The following is a 16,987-nucleotide window of genomic DNA, read 5'->3' as shown; positions in this document are numbered from 1 at the left end:
GAGAGACAGCAGAGAGACAGCATGAAGACAGCAGAGAGACAGCATGGAGAAAGCAGAGAGACAGCATGGAGACAGCAGAGAGACAGCATGGGGACAGCAGAGAGACAGCAGAGAGACAGCAGATAGACACTATGAAGACAGCAGAGAGACAGCATGAAGACAGCAGATAGACAGCATGAAGACAGTAGAGAGACAGCATGGAGACAGCAGAGAGACAGCATGGGGACAGCAGAGAGACAGCATGGAGACAGCAGAGAGACAGCATGGGGACAGCATGAAGACAGCAGAGAGACAGCATGAAGATAGCAGAGAGACAGCAGAGAGACAGCAGATAGACAGCATGAAGACAGCATGGGGACAGCATGAAGACAGCAGAGAGACAGCATGAAGACAGCAGAGAGACAGCATGGAGAAAGCAGAGAGACAGCATGGAGACAGCAGAGAGACAGCATGGGGACAGCAGAGAGACAGCAGAGAGACAGCAGAGAGACAGCATGAAGACAGCAGAGAGACAGCATGGATATATCAGAGAGACAGCATGGGGACAGCATGGAGACAGCAGACAGACAGCAGAGAGACAGCATGGAGACAGCAGAGAGACAGCAGAGAGACAGCATGAAGACAGCAGAGAGACAGCATGGAGACAGCAGAGAGACAGCATGGGGACAGCATTGGGACAGCCTGGGGATAGAAGGGAGACAGCATGTGGATAGGAGGGAGACAGCATGTGGATAGAAGGGAGACAGCCTGGGGATCGAAGGGAGACAGCATGTGGATAGAAGGGAGACAGCCTGGGGATAGAAGGGAGACAGCTTGGGGACAGCATGTGGATAGAAGGGAGACAGCCTGGGGATAGAAGGGAGACAGCATGTGGATAGAAGGGAGACAGCCTGGGGACAGCATGTGGATAGAAGGGAGACAGCATGTGGATAGAAGGGAGACAGCCTGGGGACAGCATGTGGATAGAAGGAGACAGCCTGGGGATAGAAGTGAGACAGCCTGGGGACAGCATGTGGATAGAAGGAGACAGCCTGGGGACAGCATGTGGATAGAAGGAGACAACCTGGGGACAGCATGTGGATAGAAGGGAGACAGCCTGGGGATAGAAGGGAGACAGCCTGGAGACAGCCTGGGGATAGAAGGGAGACAGCCTGGGGACAGCATGTGGATAGAAGGAGACAGCCTGGGGACAGCATCTGGATAGAAGGGAGATAGCCTGGGGACAGCATGTGGATAGAAGGAGACAGCCTAGGTACAGCAGAGTGAAAGCCTGGGGACAGCATGTGGATAGAAGGGAGACCGCCTGGGGACAGCAGAGTGACAGCCTGGGGACAGCATGTGGATAGAAGGGAGATAAAACATTAGTATCATGGTAAACAACATGGTAAACATTAGTATCATGGTAAACAACATGGTAAACAACATGGTAAACATTAGTATCATGGTAAACAACATGGTAAACATTAGTATCATGGTAAACAACATGGTAAACATATTAGTATCATGGTAAACATCATGGTAAACAACATGGTAAACATTAGTATCATGGTAAACATCATGGTAAAAACATGGTAAACATTAGTATCATGGTAAACAACATGGTAAACAACATGGTAAACATTAGTATCATGGTAAACATCGTGGTAAACAACATGGTAAACATTAGTATCATGGTAAACAACATGGTAAACATTAGTATCATGGTAAACAACATGGTAAACATTAGTATCATGGTAAACAACATGGTAAACATTAGTATCATGGTAAACAACATGGTAAACAACATGGTAAACAACATGGTAAACATCAGTATCATGGTAAACAACATGGTAAACAACATGGTAGACATTAGTATCATGGTAAACATCATGGTAAACATTAGTATCATGGTAAACAACATGGTAAACAACATGGTAAACATTAGTATCCCGGTAAACAACATGGTAAACAACATGGTAAACATTAGTATCACGGTAAACAACATGGTAAACATTAGTGTCATGGTAAACAACATGGTAAACAACATGGTAAACATTAGTATCATGGTAAACAACATGGTAAACATTAGTATCATGGTAAACATCATGGTAAACAACATGGTAAACATTAGTATCATGGTAAACAACATGGTAAACATTAGTATCATGGTAAACATCATGGTAAACAACATGGTAAACATTAGTATCATGGTAAACAACATGGTAAACATTAGTATCATGGTAAACAACATGGTAAACATTAGTATCATGGTAAACAACATGGTAAACAACATGGTAAACATTAGTATCATGGTAAACAACATGGTAAACATTAGTATCATGGTAAACAACATGGTAAACATTAGTATCATGGTAAACAACATGGTAAACATTAGTATCATGGTAAACAACATGGTAAACAACATGGTAAACAACATGGTAAACATTAGTATCATGGTAACCAACATGGTAAACATTAGTATCATGGTAAACAACATGGTAAACAACATGGTAAACATTAGTATCATGGTAAACAACATGGTAAACATTAGTATCATGGTAAACAACATGGTAAACATTAGTGTCATGGTAAACAACATGGTAAACAACATGGTAAACATTAGTATCGTGGTAAACATCATGGTAAACAACATGGTAAACATTAGTATCATGGTAAACAACATGGTAAACATTAGTATCATGGTAAACAACATGGTAAACAACATGGTAAACATTAGTATCATGGTAAACATTAGTATCATGGTAAACATTAGTATCATGGTAAACAACATGGTAAACAACATGGTAAACAACATGGTAAACATTAGTATCATGGTAAACAACATGGTAAACATTAGTATCATGGTAAACAACATGGTAAACATTAGTATCATGGTAAACAACATGGTAAACATTAGTATCATGGTAAACAACATGGTAAACAACATGGTAAACATTAGTATCATGGTAACCAACATGGTAAACATTAGTATCATGGTAAACAACATGGTAAACAACATGGTAAACATTAGTATCATGGTAAACAACATGGTAAACATTAGTATCATGGTAAACAACATGGTAAACATTAGTATCATGGTAAACAACATGGTAAACAACATGGTAAACAACATGGTAAACATTAGTATCATGGTAACCAACATGGTAAACATTAGTATCATGGTAAACAACATGGTAAACAACATGGTAAACATTAGTATCATGGTAAAAAACATGGTAAACATTAGTATAATGGTAAACATCATGGTAAACATTAGTATCATGTTAAACAACATGGTAAACAACATGGTAAACAACATGGTAAACATTAGTATCATGGTAACCAACATGGTAAACATTAGTATCATGGTAAACAACATGGTAAACATTAGTATCATGGTAAACAACATGGTAAACATTAGTATCATGGTAAACATCATGGTAAACAACATGGTAAACATTAGTATCATGGTAAACAACATGGTAAACATTAGTATCATGGTAAACAACATGGTAAACATTAGTATCATGGTAAACAACATGGTAAACATTAGTATCATGGTAAACAACATGGTAAACAACATGGTAAACAACATGGTAAACATTAGTATCATGGTAACCAACATGGTAAACATTAGTATCATGGTAAACAACATGGTAAACAACATGGTAAACATTAGTATCATGGTAAACAACATGGTAAACATTAGTATCATGGTAAACAACATGGTAAACATTAGTATCATGGTAAACAACATGGTAAACATTAGTATCATGGTAAACAACATGGTAAACATTAGTATCATGGTAAACATCATGGTAAACATTAGTATCATGGTACACAACATGGTAAACAACATGGTAAACAACATGGTAAACAAGATGGTAAACATTAGTATCATAGTAAACAACATGGTAAACAACATGATAAACATTAGTATCATGGTAAACAGCATGGTAAACAACATAGTAAACATTAGTATCATGGTAAACAACAGGGTAAACATTAGTATCATGGTAAACAACATGGTAAACAACATGGTAGACATTAGTATCATGGTAAACATCATGGTAAACAACATGGTAAACATTAGTATCATGGTAAACAACATGGTAAACATTAGTATCATGGTAAACAACATGGTAAACATTAGTATCATGGTAAACAACATGGTAAACATTAGTATCATGGTAAACAACATGGTAAACATTAGTATCATGGTAAACAACATGGTAAACAACATGGTAAACAACATGGTAGACATTAGTATCATGGTAAACAACATGGTAAACAACATGGTAAACAACATGGTAAACATTAGTATCATGGTAACCAACATGGTAAACATTAGTATCATGGTAAACAACATGGTAAACAACATGGTAAACATTAGTATCATGGTAAACAACATGGTAAACATTAGTATCATGGTAAACAACATGGTAAACATTAGTATCATGGTAAACATCATGGTAAACAACATGGTAAACATTAGTATCATGGTAAACAACATGGTAAACATTAGTATCATGGTAAACATCATGGTAAACATTAGTATCATGGTAAACAACATGGTAAACATTAGTATCATGGTAAACAACATGGTAAACAACATGGTAAACAACATGGTAAACATTAGTATCATGGTAAAAACATGGTAAACAACATGGTAAACATTAGTATCATGGTAAACAACATGGTAAACATCATGGTAAACAACATGGTAAACATTAGTATCATGGTAAACAACATGGTAAACATTAGTATCATGGTAAACAACATGGTAAACATTAGTATCATGGTAAACAACATGGTAAACATTAGTATCATGGTAAACAACATGGTAAACAACATGGTAAACATTAGTATCATGGTAAACAACATGGTAAACATTAGTATCATGGTAAACAACATGGTAAACATTAGTATCATGGTAAACAACATGGTAAACATTAGTATCATGGTAAACAACATGGTAAACATTAGTATCATGGTAAACAACATGGTAAACATTAGTATCATGGTAAACAACATGGTAAACATTAGTATCATGGTAAACATCATGGTAAACATTAGTATCATGGTAAACAACATGGTAAACATTAGTATCATGGTAAACAACATGGTAAACATTAGTATCATGGTAAACAACATAGTAAACATTAGTATCATGGTAAACAACAGGGTAAACATTAGTATCATGGTAAACATCATGGTAAACAACATGGTAAACATTAGTATCATGGTAAACAACATGGTAAACATTAGTATCATGGTAAACAACATGGTAAACATTAGTATCATGGTAAACAACATGGTAAACATTAGTATCATGGTAAACAACATGGTAAACAACATGGTAAACAACATGGTAAACATTAGTATCATGGTAACCAACATGGTAAACATTAGTATCATGGTAAACAACATGGTAAACAACATGGTAAACATTAGTATCATGGTAAAAAACATGGTAAACATTAGTATAATGGTAAACATCATGGTAAACATTAGTATCATGGTAAACAACATGGTAAACAACATGGTAAACATTAGTATCATGGTAACCAACATGGTAAACATTAGTATCATGGTAAACAACATGGTAAACAACATGGTAAACATTAGTATCATGGTAAACAACATGGTAAACATTAGTATAATGGTAAACATCATGGTAAACATTAGTATCATGTTAAACAACATGGTAAACAACATGGTAAACAACATGGTAAACATTAGTATCATGGTAACCAACATGGTAAACATTAGTATCATGGTAAACAACATGGTAAACATTAGTATCATGGTAAACAACATGGTAAACATTAGTATCATGGTAAACAACATGGTAAACATTAGTATCATGGTAAACAACATGGTAAACAACATGGTAAACATAATGGTAAACAACATGGTAAACATTAGTATCATGGTAAACAACATGGTAAACAACATGGTAAACATCATGGTAAACAACATGGTAAACATTAGTATCATGGTAAACAACATGGTAATCATTAGGATCATGGTAAACATCATGGTAAACAACATGGTAAACATTAGTATCATGGTAAACAACATGGTAAACATTAGTATCATGGTAAACAACATGGTAAACAACATGGTAAACAACATGGTAAACATTAGTAGCATGGTAACCAACATGGTAAACATTAGTATCATGGTAAACAACATGGTAAACAACATGGTAAACATTAGTATCATGGTAAACAACATGGTAAACATTAGTATCATGGTAAACATCATGGTAAACATTAGTATCATTGTAAACAACATGGTAAACATTAGTATCATGGTAAACAACATAGTAAACATTAGTATCATAGTAAACAACATGGTAAACAACATGATAAACATTAGTATCATGGTAAACAGCATGGTAAACAACATAGTAAACATTAGTATCATGGTAAACAACAGGGTAAACATTAGTATCATGGTAAACAACATGGTAAACAACATGGTAGACATTAGTATCATGGTAAACATCATGGTAAACAACATGGTAAACATTAGTATCATGGTAAACAACATGGTAAACATTAGTATCATGGTAAACAACATGGTAAACATTAGTATCATGGTAAACAACATGGTAAACATTAGTATCATGGTAAACAACATGGTAAACATTAGTATCATGGTAAACAACATGGTAAACATTAGTATCATGGTAAACAACATGGTAAACATTAGTATCATGGTAAACAACATGGTAAACAACATGGTAAACAACATGGTAAACATTAGTATCATGGTAACCAACATGGTAAACATTAGTATCATGGTAAACAACATGGTAAACAACATGGTAAACATTAGTATCATGGTAAACAACATGGTAAACATTAGTATCATGGTAAACAACATGGTAAACATTAGTGTCATGGTAAACAACATGGTAAACAACATGGTAAACATCATGGTAAACAACATGGTAAACATTTGTATCATGGTAAACAACATGGTAAACATTAGTATCATGGTAAACAACATGGTAAACAACATGGTAAACATTTGTATCATGGTAAACAACATGGTAAACATTAGTATCATGGTAAACATCATGGTAAACATTAGTATCATGGTAAACAACATGGTAAACATTAGTATCATGGTAAACAACATGGTAAACAACATGGTAAACAACATGGTAAACATTTGTATCATGGTAAACAACATGGTAAACATTAGTATCATGGTAAACATCATGGTAAACATTAGTATCATGGTAAACAACATGGTAAACATTAGTATCATGGTAAACAACATGGTAAACATTAGTATCATGGTAAACAACATGGTAAACAACATGGTAAACAACATGGTAAACATTAGTAGCATGGTAACCAACATGGTAAACAACATGGTAAACATTAGTATCATGGTAAACAACATGGTAAACATTAGTATCATGGTAAACATCATGGTAAACATTAGTATCACGGTAAACAACATGGTAAACATTAGTATCATGGTAAACAACATAGTAAACATTAGTATCATAGTAAACAACATGGTAAACAACATGGTAAACATTAGTATCATGGTAAACAACATGGTAAACAACATAGGAAACATTAGTATCATGGTAAACAACAGGGTAAACATTAGTATCATGGTAAACAACATGGTAAACAACATGGTAGACATTAGTATCATGGTAAACATCATGGTAAACAACATGGTAAACATTAGTATCATGGTAAACAACATGGTAAACATTAGTATCATGGTAAACAACATGGTAAACATTAGTATCATGGTAAACAACATGGTAAACATTAGTATAATGGTAAACATCATGGTAAACATTAGTATCATGTTAAACAACATGGTAAACAACATGGTAAACAACATGGTAAACAACATGGTAAACATTAGTATCATGGTAAACAACATGGTAAACATTAGTATCATGGTAAACAACATGGTAAACATTAGTATCATGGTAAACAACATGGTTAACATTAGTATCATGGTAAACAACATGGTAAACATTAGTATCATGGTAAACAACATGGTAAACATTAGTATCATGGTAAACAACATGGTAAACAACATGGTAAACAACATGGTAAACATCAGTATCATGGTAAACAACATGGTAAACAACATGGTAAACATTAGTATCATGGTAAACATCATGGTAAACAACAAGGTAAACAACATGGTAAACAACATGGTAAACATTAGTATCATGGTAAACAACATGGTAAACATTAGTGTCATGGTAAACAACATGGTAAACATTAGTATCATGGTAAACAACATGGTAAACATTAGTGTCATGGTAAACAACATGGTAAACATTAGTATCATGGTAAACATTAGTATCATGGTAAACAACATGGTAAACAACATGGTAAACATTAGTATCATGGTAAACATCATGGTAAACAACATGGTAAACAACATGGTAAACAACATGGTAAACATTAGTATCATGGTAACCAACATGGTAAACAACATGGTAAACAACATGGTAAACATTAGTATCATGGTAAACAACATGGTAAACATTAGTATCATGGTAAACAACATGGTAAACAACATGGTAAACAACATGGTAAACATTAGTATCATGGTAAACAACATGGTAAACATTAGTATCATGGTAAACAACATGGTAAACAACATGGTAAACATTAGTATCATGGTAAACAACATGGTAAACAACATGGTAAACATTAGTATCATGGTAAACAACATGGTAAACAACATGGTAAACATTAGTATCATGGTAAACATCATGGTAAACATTAGTATCATGGTAAACAACATGGTAAACAACATGGTAAACAACATGGTAAACATTAGTATCATGTTAAACAACATGGGAAACATTACTATCATGGTAAACATTTGTATCATGGTAAACAACATGGTAAACATTAGTATCACGGTAAACAATTTGTAAGTCGCTCTGGATAAGAGCGTCTGCTAAATGACTTAAATGTAAATGTAAATGGTAAACATTAGTATCACGGTAAACAACATGGTAAACATTAGTGTCATGGTAAACAACATGGTAAACAACATGGTAAACATTAGTATCATGGTAAACAACATGGTAAACATTAGTATCATGGTAAACATCATGGTAAACATTAGTATCATGGTACACAACATGGTAAACAACATGGTAAACAACATGGTAAACAACATGGTAAACATTAGTATCATGGTAAACAACATGGTAAACATTAGTATCATGGTAACCAACATGGTAAACATTAGTATCATGGTAAACAACATGGTAAACATTAGTATCATGGTAAACAACATGGTAAACATTAGTATCATGGTAAACATCATGGTAAACAACATGGTAAACATTAGTATCATGGTAAACAACATGGTAAACATTAGTATCATGGTAAACAATATGGTAAACATTAGTATCATGGTAAACAACATGGTAAACAACATGGTAAACAACATGGTAAACATTAGTATCATGGTAAACAACATGGTAAACATTAGTATCATGGTAAACAACATGGTAAACATTAGTATCATGGTAAACAACATGGTAAACATTAGTATCATGGTAAACAACATGGTAAACAACATGGTAAACAACATGGTAAACATTAGTATCATGGTAACCAACATGGTAAACATTAGTATCATGGTAAACAACATGGTAAACAACATGGTAAACATTAGTATCATGGTAAACAACATGGTAAACATTAGTATCATGGTAAACAACATGGTAAACATTAGTATCATGGTAAACAACATGGTAAACATTAGTATCATGGTAAACAACATGGTAAACATTAGTATCATGGTAAACAACATGGTAAACATTAGTATCATGGTAAACAACATGGTAAACATTAGTATCATGGTAAACATCATGGTAAACATTAGTATCATGGTAAACAACATGGTAAACATTAGAATCATGGTAAACATCATGGTAAACATTAGTATCATGGTAAACAACATGGTAAACATTAGTATCATAGTAAACATCATGGTAAACATTAGTATCATGGTAAACAACATGGTAAACATTAGTATCATGGTAAACATCATGGTAAACATTAGTATCATGGTACACAACATGGTAAACAACATGGTAAACAACATGGTAAACAACATGGTAAACATTAGTATCATGGTAAACATCATGGTAAACATTAGTATCATGGTACACAACATGGTAAACAACATGGTAAACAAGATGGTAAACATTAGTATCATAGTAAACAACATGGTAAACAACATAGTAAACATTAGTATCATGGTAAACAACAGGGTAAACATTAGTATCATGGTAAACATCATGGTAAACAACATGGTAAACATTAGTATCATGGTAAACAACATGGTAAACATTAGTATCATGGTAAACAACATGGTAAACATTAGTATCATGGTAAACAACATGGTAAACATTAGTATCATGGTAAACAACATGGTAAACATTAGTATCATGGTAAACAACATGGTAAACAACATGGTAAACAACATGGTAAACATTAGTATCATGGTAAACAACATGGTAAACAACATGGTAAACATTAGTATCATGGTAAAAACATGGTAAACATTAGTATAATGGTAAACATCATGGTAAACATTAGTATCATGTTAAACAACATGGTAAACAACATGGTAAACAACATGGTAAACATTAGTATCATGGTAAACAACATGGTAAACAACATGGTAACCAACATGGTAAACATTAGTATCATGGTAAACAACATGGTAAACATTAGTATGATGGTAAACAACATGGTAAACATTAGTATCATGGTAAACAACATGGTAAACATTAGTATCATGGTAAACAACATGGTAAACATTAGTATAATGGTAAACATCATGGTAAACATTAGTATCATGTTAAACAACATGGTAAACAACATGGTAAACAACATGGTAAACATTAGTATCATGGTAACCAACATGGTAAACATTAGTATCATGGTAAACAACATGGTAAACATTAGTATCATGGTAAACAACATGGTAAACATTAGTATCATGGTAAACAACATGGTAAACATTAGTATCATGGTAAACAACATGGTAAACATTAGTATCATGGTAAACAACATGGTAAACATTAGTATCATGGTAAACAACATGGTAAACATTAGTATCACGGTAAACAACATGGTAAACATTAGTGTCATGGTAAACAACATGGTAAACAACATGGTAAACATTAGTATCATGGTAAACAACATGGTAAACATTAGTATCATGGTAAACATCATGGTAAACAACATGGTAAACATTAGTATCATGGTAAACAACATGGTAAACATTAGTATCATGGTAAACATCATGGTAAACAACATGGTAAACATTAGTATCATGGTAAACAACATGGTAAACATTAGTATCATGGTAAACAACATTTTAAACATTAGTATCATGGTAAACAACATGGTAAACAACATGGTAAACATTAGTATCATGGTAAACAACATGGTAAACATTAGTATCATGGTAAACAACATGGTAAACATTAGTATCATGGTAAACAACATGGTAAACATTAGTATCATGGTAAACAACATGGTAAACAACATGGTAAACAACATGGTAAACATTAGTATCATGGTAAACAACATGGTAAACAACATGGTAAACATTAGTATCATGGTAAACAACATGGTAAACATTAGTATCATGGTAAACAACATGGTAAACATTAGTATCATGGTAAACAACATGATAAACAACATGGTAAACATCATGGTAAACAACATGGTAAACATTAGTATCATGGTAAACATCATGGTAAACATTAGTATCATGGTAAACAACATGGTAAACATTAGTATCATGGTAAACATCATGGTAAACAACATGGTAAACAACATGGTAAACATTAGTATCATGGTAAACAACATGGTAAACAACATGGTAAACATTAGTATCATGGTAAACAACATGGTAAACATTAGTATCATGGTAAACAACATGGTAAACATTAGTATCATGGTAAACAACATGATAAACAACATGGTAAACATCATGGTAAACAACATGGTAAACAACATGGTAAACATTAGTATCATGGTAAACAACATGGTAAACATTAGTATCATGGTAAACATCATGGTAAACATTAGTATCATGGTAAACAACATGGTAAACATTAGTATCATGGTAAACATCATGGTAAACATTAGTATCATGGTAAACAACATGGTAAACATTAGTATCATGGTAAACATCATGGTAAACATTAGTATCATGGTAAACAACATGGTAAACAACATGGTAAACATTAGTATCATGGTAAACAACATAGTAAACATTAGTATCATAGTAAACAACATGGTAAACAACATGGTAAACATTAGTATCATGGTAAACAACATGGTAAACATTAGTATCATGGTAAACAACATGGTAAACAACATGGTAAACAACATGGTAGACATTAGTATCATGGTAAACAACATGGTAAACATTAGTATCATGGTAAACAACATGGTAAACATTAGTATCATGGTAAACAACATGGTAAACATTAGTATCATGGTAAACAACATGGTAAACAACATGGTAACATTAGTATCATGGTAAACAACATGGTAAACAACATGGTAAACATTAGTATCGTGGTAAACATCATGGTAAACAACATGGTAAACATTAGTATCATGGTAAACAACATGGTAAACAACATGGTAAACATTAGTATCATGGTAAACATTAGTATCATGGTAAACATTAGTATCATGGTAAACAACATGGTAAACAACATGGTAAACATTAGTATCATGGTAAACATTATGGTAAACATTAGTATCATAGTAAACAACATGGTAAACAACATGGTAAACATTAGTATCATGGTAAACATTATGGTAAACATTAGTATCATGGTAACATTATAGTTAACATTAGTATCATGGTTATGTTGGCTTGAGGCTTGGAGTTCAGAGGAACCAGCCTACATGACACTTGACAATGAAAAAGCCCATGAAAACCAGCAGTGAGTATTGTCTTATTGCAATAGAGATAGAGTATATCTACCTCACTTGCTTTGGCAATGTTAACATGTGTTTCCCATGCCAATAAAGACCTTTGAATTGAATTGAATTGAATTGATAGAACACAGTGAATTCATTTCACGTTGATATCTCATAGCATCCATTTTGTAAGTAGAACGTGTTGAAAGAACTAGACATTTTACTACTGCGTAAGCGAGCCAACAGAATTCTGCCACCTTCATGCAGCTATTCATCCCCTGCCCATTAAACTCTCCTTGATAAAGCGATGCCAGAGAATCATGCCGAACCAACCAATCCAAACTGATCTTTTCCAAAGCACTGTGGTATAGATTGCTTTCTCTGGGGGTGCCTGGACAGACTCCCACAGCTCAGTAACTCTTCCAAGGAGCAGACAGGTTTGGACTCCATCCAGAGAAAATAATACCACATCATCACAGCTCTAGAGACCAGCCAAAAGCTTCCCAAATGAAAGCTGACACGTTGGATCACATCAGGAAGGACTTTTAATATGTCTCTCTCTCTCGTTGTCTGTCAGACGGTCACGAGATCTCTTCACCGTGCCATGACGCCATCTTGCCACTGACACCCATCTTTGCTTAGCAGCAGTTTAGCCATAAAGCTATCATGACCTCAGCCCACCATTCCTCTCCTCACCCCTCCCCATCTCTCCTCACCCCTCTCCATCTCTCCTCACCCCTCCCCATCTCTCCTCACCCCACCCCTCTTTACACCTCCTCGCATGGATCAGAAAACCAGTCAGTATCTGGTGTGACCACCATTTGCCTCATGCAGCGCGACACATCTCCTTCACATAGAGTTGATCAGGCTGTTGATTGAGGCCTGTTGGAATGTTGCCCCGCTCCTCTTCAATGGCTGTGTGTCGTCGCTGGATATTGGCGGGAACTGGAAAACAGTGTCGTTACATGCCAATCCAGAGCGTCCCAAACATGGTCAATAGGTGAGACATCTGGTGAGAATGGCGGCCATGGGAAGAACCCGGACATTTTCAGCCTCCAGGAATTGTGTACTGATCCTTGCGACATGTAATTATAATGCTGAAACATGAGGTGATGGAGGCGGATGAATGGCACGACAATGGGCCTCAGGATCTCGTCACGATATCTCTGCATTCAAATTGCCATTAGTAAAAGGCAATTGTCACTGTTGCCCATATCTTATGCCTGCTCATACCATAATCCCACTACCACCATGGGGCACTTTGTTCACAACGTCGACATCAGGAAACCGCTAACCCTCATACGCTGTCTGCCATCTTCCTGCTACGGTTGAAACTGGGATTCGTCCGTAGAGAGCTCACTTCTCCAATGTTACTAGCGGCCATCGAACGTGAGCGTTTTCCCCACAGAAGTAGGTTACAACTCCGAACTGCAGTCAGGTCATTGACCCTTGAGAGGACGACGAGCACACAGATGAGCTTCCCTGGGACGGTTTCTGACAGATTGTGCAGATTTATTTTGGTTGTGTGAAACCCACAGTTTCATCAGCTGTCCGGGGAGCTGATGAAGAAGCCAGATGTGGAGATCATTGGCTGGCATGGTTACATTTGGTGTACGGTTGTGATGCCGGTTGGACGTAATGCCAAATTATCTGAAAGACGTTGGAGGCGGCTTATGGTAGAGAAATGTACATTTGATTCTCTGTCAACAGCTCTGGTTGACATTCCTCTGCAGTCAGCATGCCAATTGCACTTGACACATCTGTTGCGTTGTGTTGTGTGACAAAACTTCACATTTTAGAGTGCCATTTTACAGTATTGACGCCAGCTCAAAGTGCACCTGCGTAAGGAACATGCCACTTAACCAGCTTCTTGATATGCCACACCTGTCAGGTATGGATGGATTCTCTTGAGTATTTCTCTAAAGTAGAAATGCCCACTAACAGGGAAGTATTTGTAAGTCGCTCTGGATAAGAGCGTCTGCTAAATTACTTAAATGTAAATGTAAATGTAAGTAAACAAATTTGTGCACAACACTTGGGAATAATAAGCTTTTTGTGGTTATGAACATGTCTGGGATCTTTTATATCAGGTCGTGAAACATGTGTCTGTTTCTACATGCTGCGTTTCTATCTTGTAGAAAATACACTTTCTGACACGGTCAAGAAGCATTATGACATCATAATAAAGTAATCCTTCTCCCCCCTTAATAGATTTAGATGCACTATTGTAAAGTGGCTGTTCCACTGGATGTCATAAGGTGAATGCACCAATTTGTAAGTCGCTCTGGATAAGAGCGTCTGCTAAATGACTTAAATGTAAATGTAAATAATGCCAGATCGTCCAATCACGTACAGGCCCTTATGTCAGTCATCAGAAACAGAGTTCCAATTATAATTGGATATGGTCAATATAAAAAAAATATATATATATATAATATGAACATACTGTTGACAAGTAGACTATGGTGTAAATTCAATGTTCTGCCTTTGTAGGTTTCGATTGGTGGGTTTTGGCACTCTTGTGTAGGTGTCATAACCAGCCATAAAATAACGCAATATACGTCGCAATGACAGTTCCACGAAAGTTTTATGACCATTTCATAACAGGTTATGACAATTTATGTAATCTGTTTTTAGACATTATGGCGCGGTTATGATCGCCTCACAACTTGTCATGACACTGGGTGTAAAGTGTTACTGGAGGAAGTGATAGATGTAGAACGCCGCCACGGAAGAGAATGTGTCTCGTTACTAAAGCTTTACTGATCGGTTTAACACTTCCTCTTCACCTGTATATTCTCCTAACACTTCCTCTTCACCTGTATATTCTCCTAACACTTCCTCTTCACCTGTATATTCTCCTAACACTTCCTCTTCGCCTGTATATTCTCCTAATACTTCCTCTTCACCTGTATATTCTACTCATTTCTCCCAACACTTCTTCTCCACCTGGTCTATAGTCTACTCATTTCTCCCAACACTTCTTCTCCACCTGGTCTGTAGTCTACTCATTTCTCCCAACACTTCCTCTCCACCTGGTCTATAGTCTACTCATTTCTCCCAACTCTTCCTCTTCACCTGGTCTATAGTCTACTCATTTCTCCCAACACTTCTTCTCCACCTGGTCTGTAGTCTACTCATTTTTCCCAACACTTCCTCTCCACCTGGTCTATAGTCTACTCATTTCTCCCAACACTTCTTCTCCACCTGGTCTGTAGTCTACTCATTTCTCCCAACACTTCCTCTCCACCTGGTCTGTAGTCTACTCATTTCTCCCAACACTTCTTCTCCACCTGGTCTATAGTCTACTCATTTCTCCTAACACTTCTTCTCCACCTGGTCTATAGTCTACTCATTTCTCCTAACACTTCTTCTACACCTGGTCTATAGTCTACTCATTTCTCCTAACACTTCCTCTTCACCTGTATATTCTTCTCATTTCTCCTAACACTTCCTCTTCACCTGTATATTCTTCTCATTTCTCCTAACACTTCCTCTTCACCTGTATATTCTACTCATTTCTCCTAACACTTCCTCTTCACCTGTATATTCTTCTCATTTCTCCCAACACTTCCTCTCCACCTGGTCTATAGTCTACTCATTTCTCCCAACACTTCTTCTCCACCTGGTCTATAGTCTACTCATTTCTCCCAACACTTCTTCTACACCTGGTCTATAGTCTACTCATTTCTCCTAACACTTCTTCTCCACCTGGTCTATAGTCTACTCATTTCTCCCAACACTTCTTCTCCACCTGGTCTGTAGTCTACTCATTTCTCCCAACACTTCCTCTCCACCTGGTCTATAGTCTACTCATTTCTCCTAACACTTCCTCTCCACCTGGTCTATAGTCTACTCATTTCTCCTAAGACTTCCTCTCCACCTGGTCTATAGTCTACTCATTTCTCCCAACACTTCTTCTCCACCTGGTCTATAGTCTACTCATTTCTCCCAACACTTCTTCTCCACCTGGTCTATAGTCTACTCATTTCTCCTAACACTTCTTCTACACCTGGTCTATAGTCTAC

The sequence above is a fragment of the Oncorhynchus keta genome, chromosome 4 (assembly GCF_023373465.1).
Source record: "Oncorhynchus keta strain PuntledgeMale-10-30-2019 chromosome 4, Oket_V2, whole genome shotgun sequence".
NCBI classification, from domain to species: domain Eukaryota; kingdom Metazoa; phylum Chordata; class Actinopteri; order Salmoniformes; family Salmonidae; genus Oncorhynchus; species Oncorhynchus keta.
The sequence above is the reverse complement of the archived record's forward strand: the minus strand, read 5'-3'. Positions refer to the sequence as shown.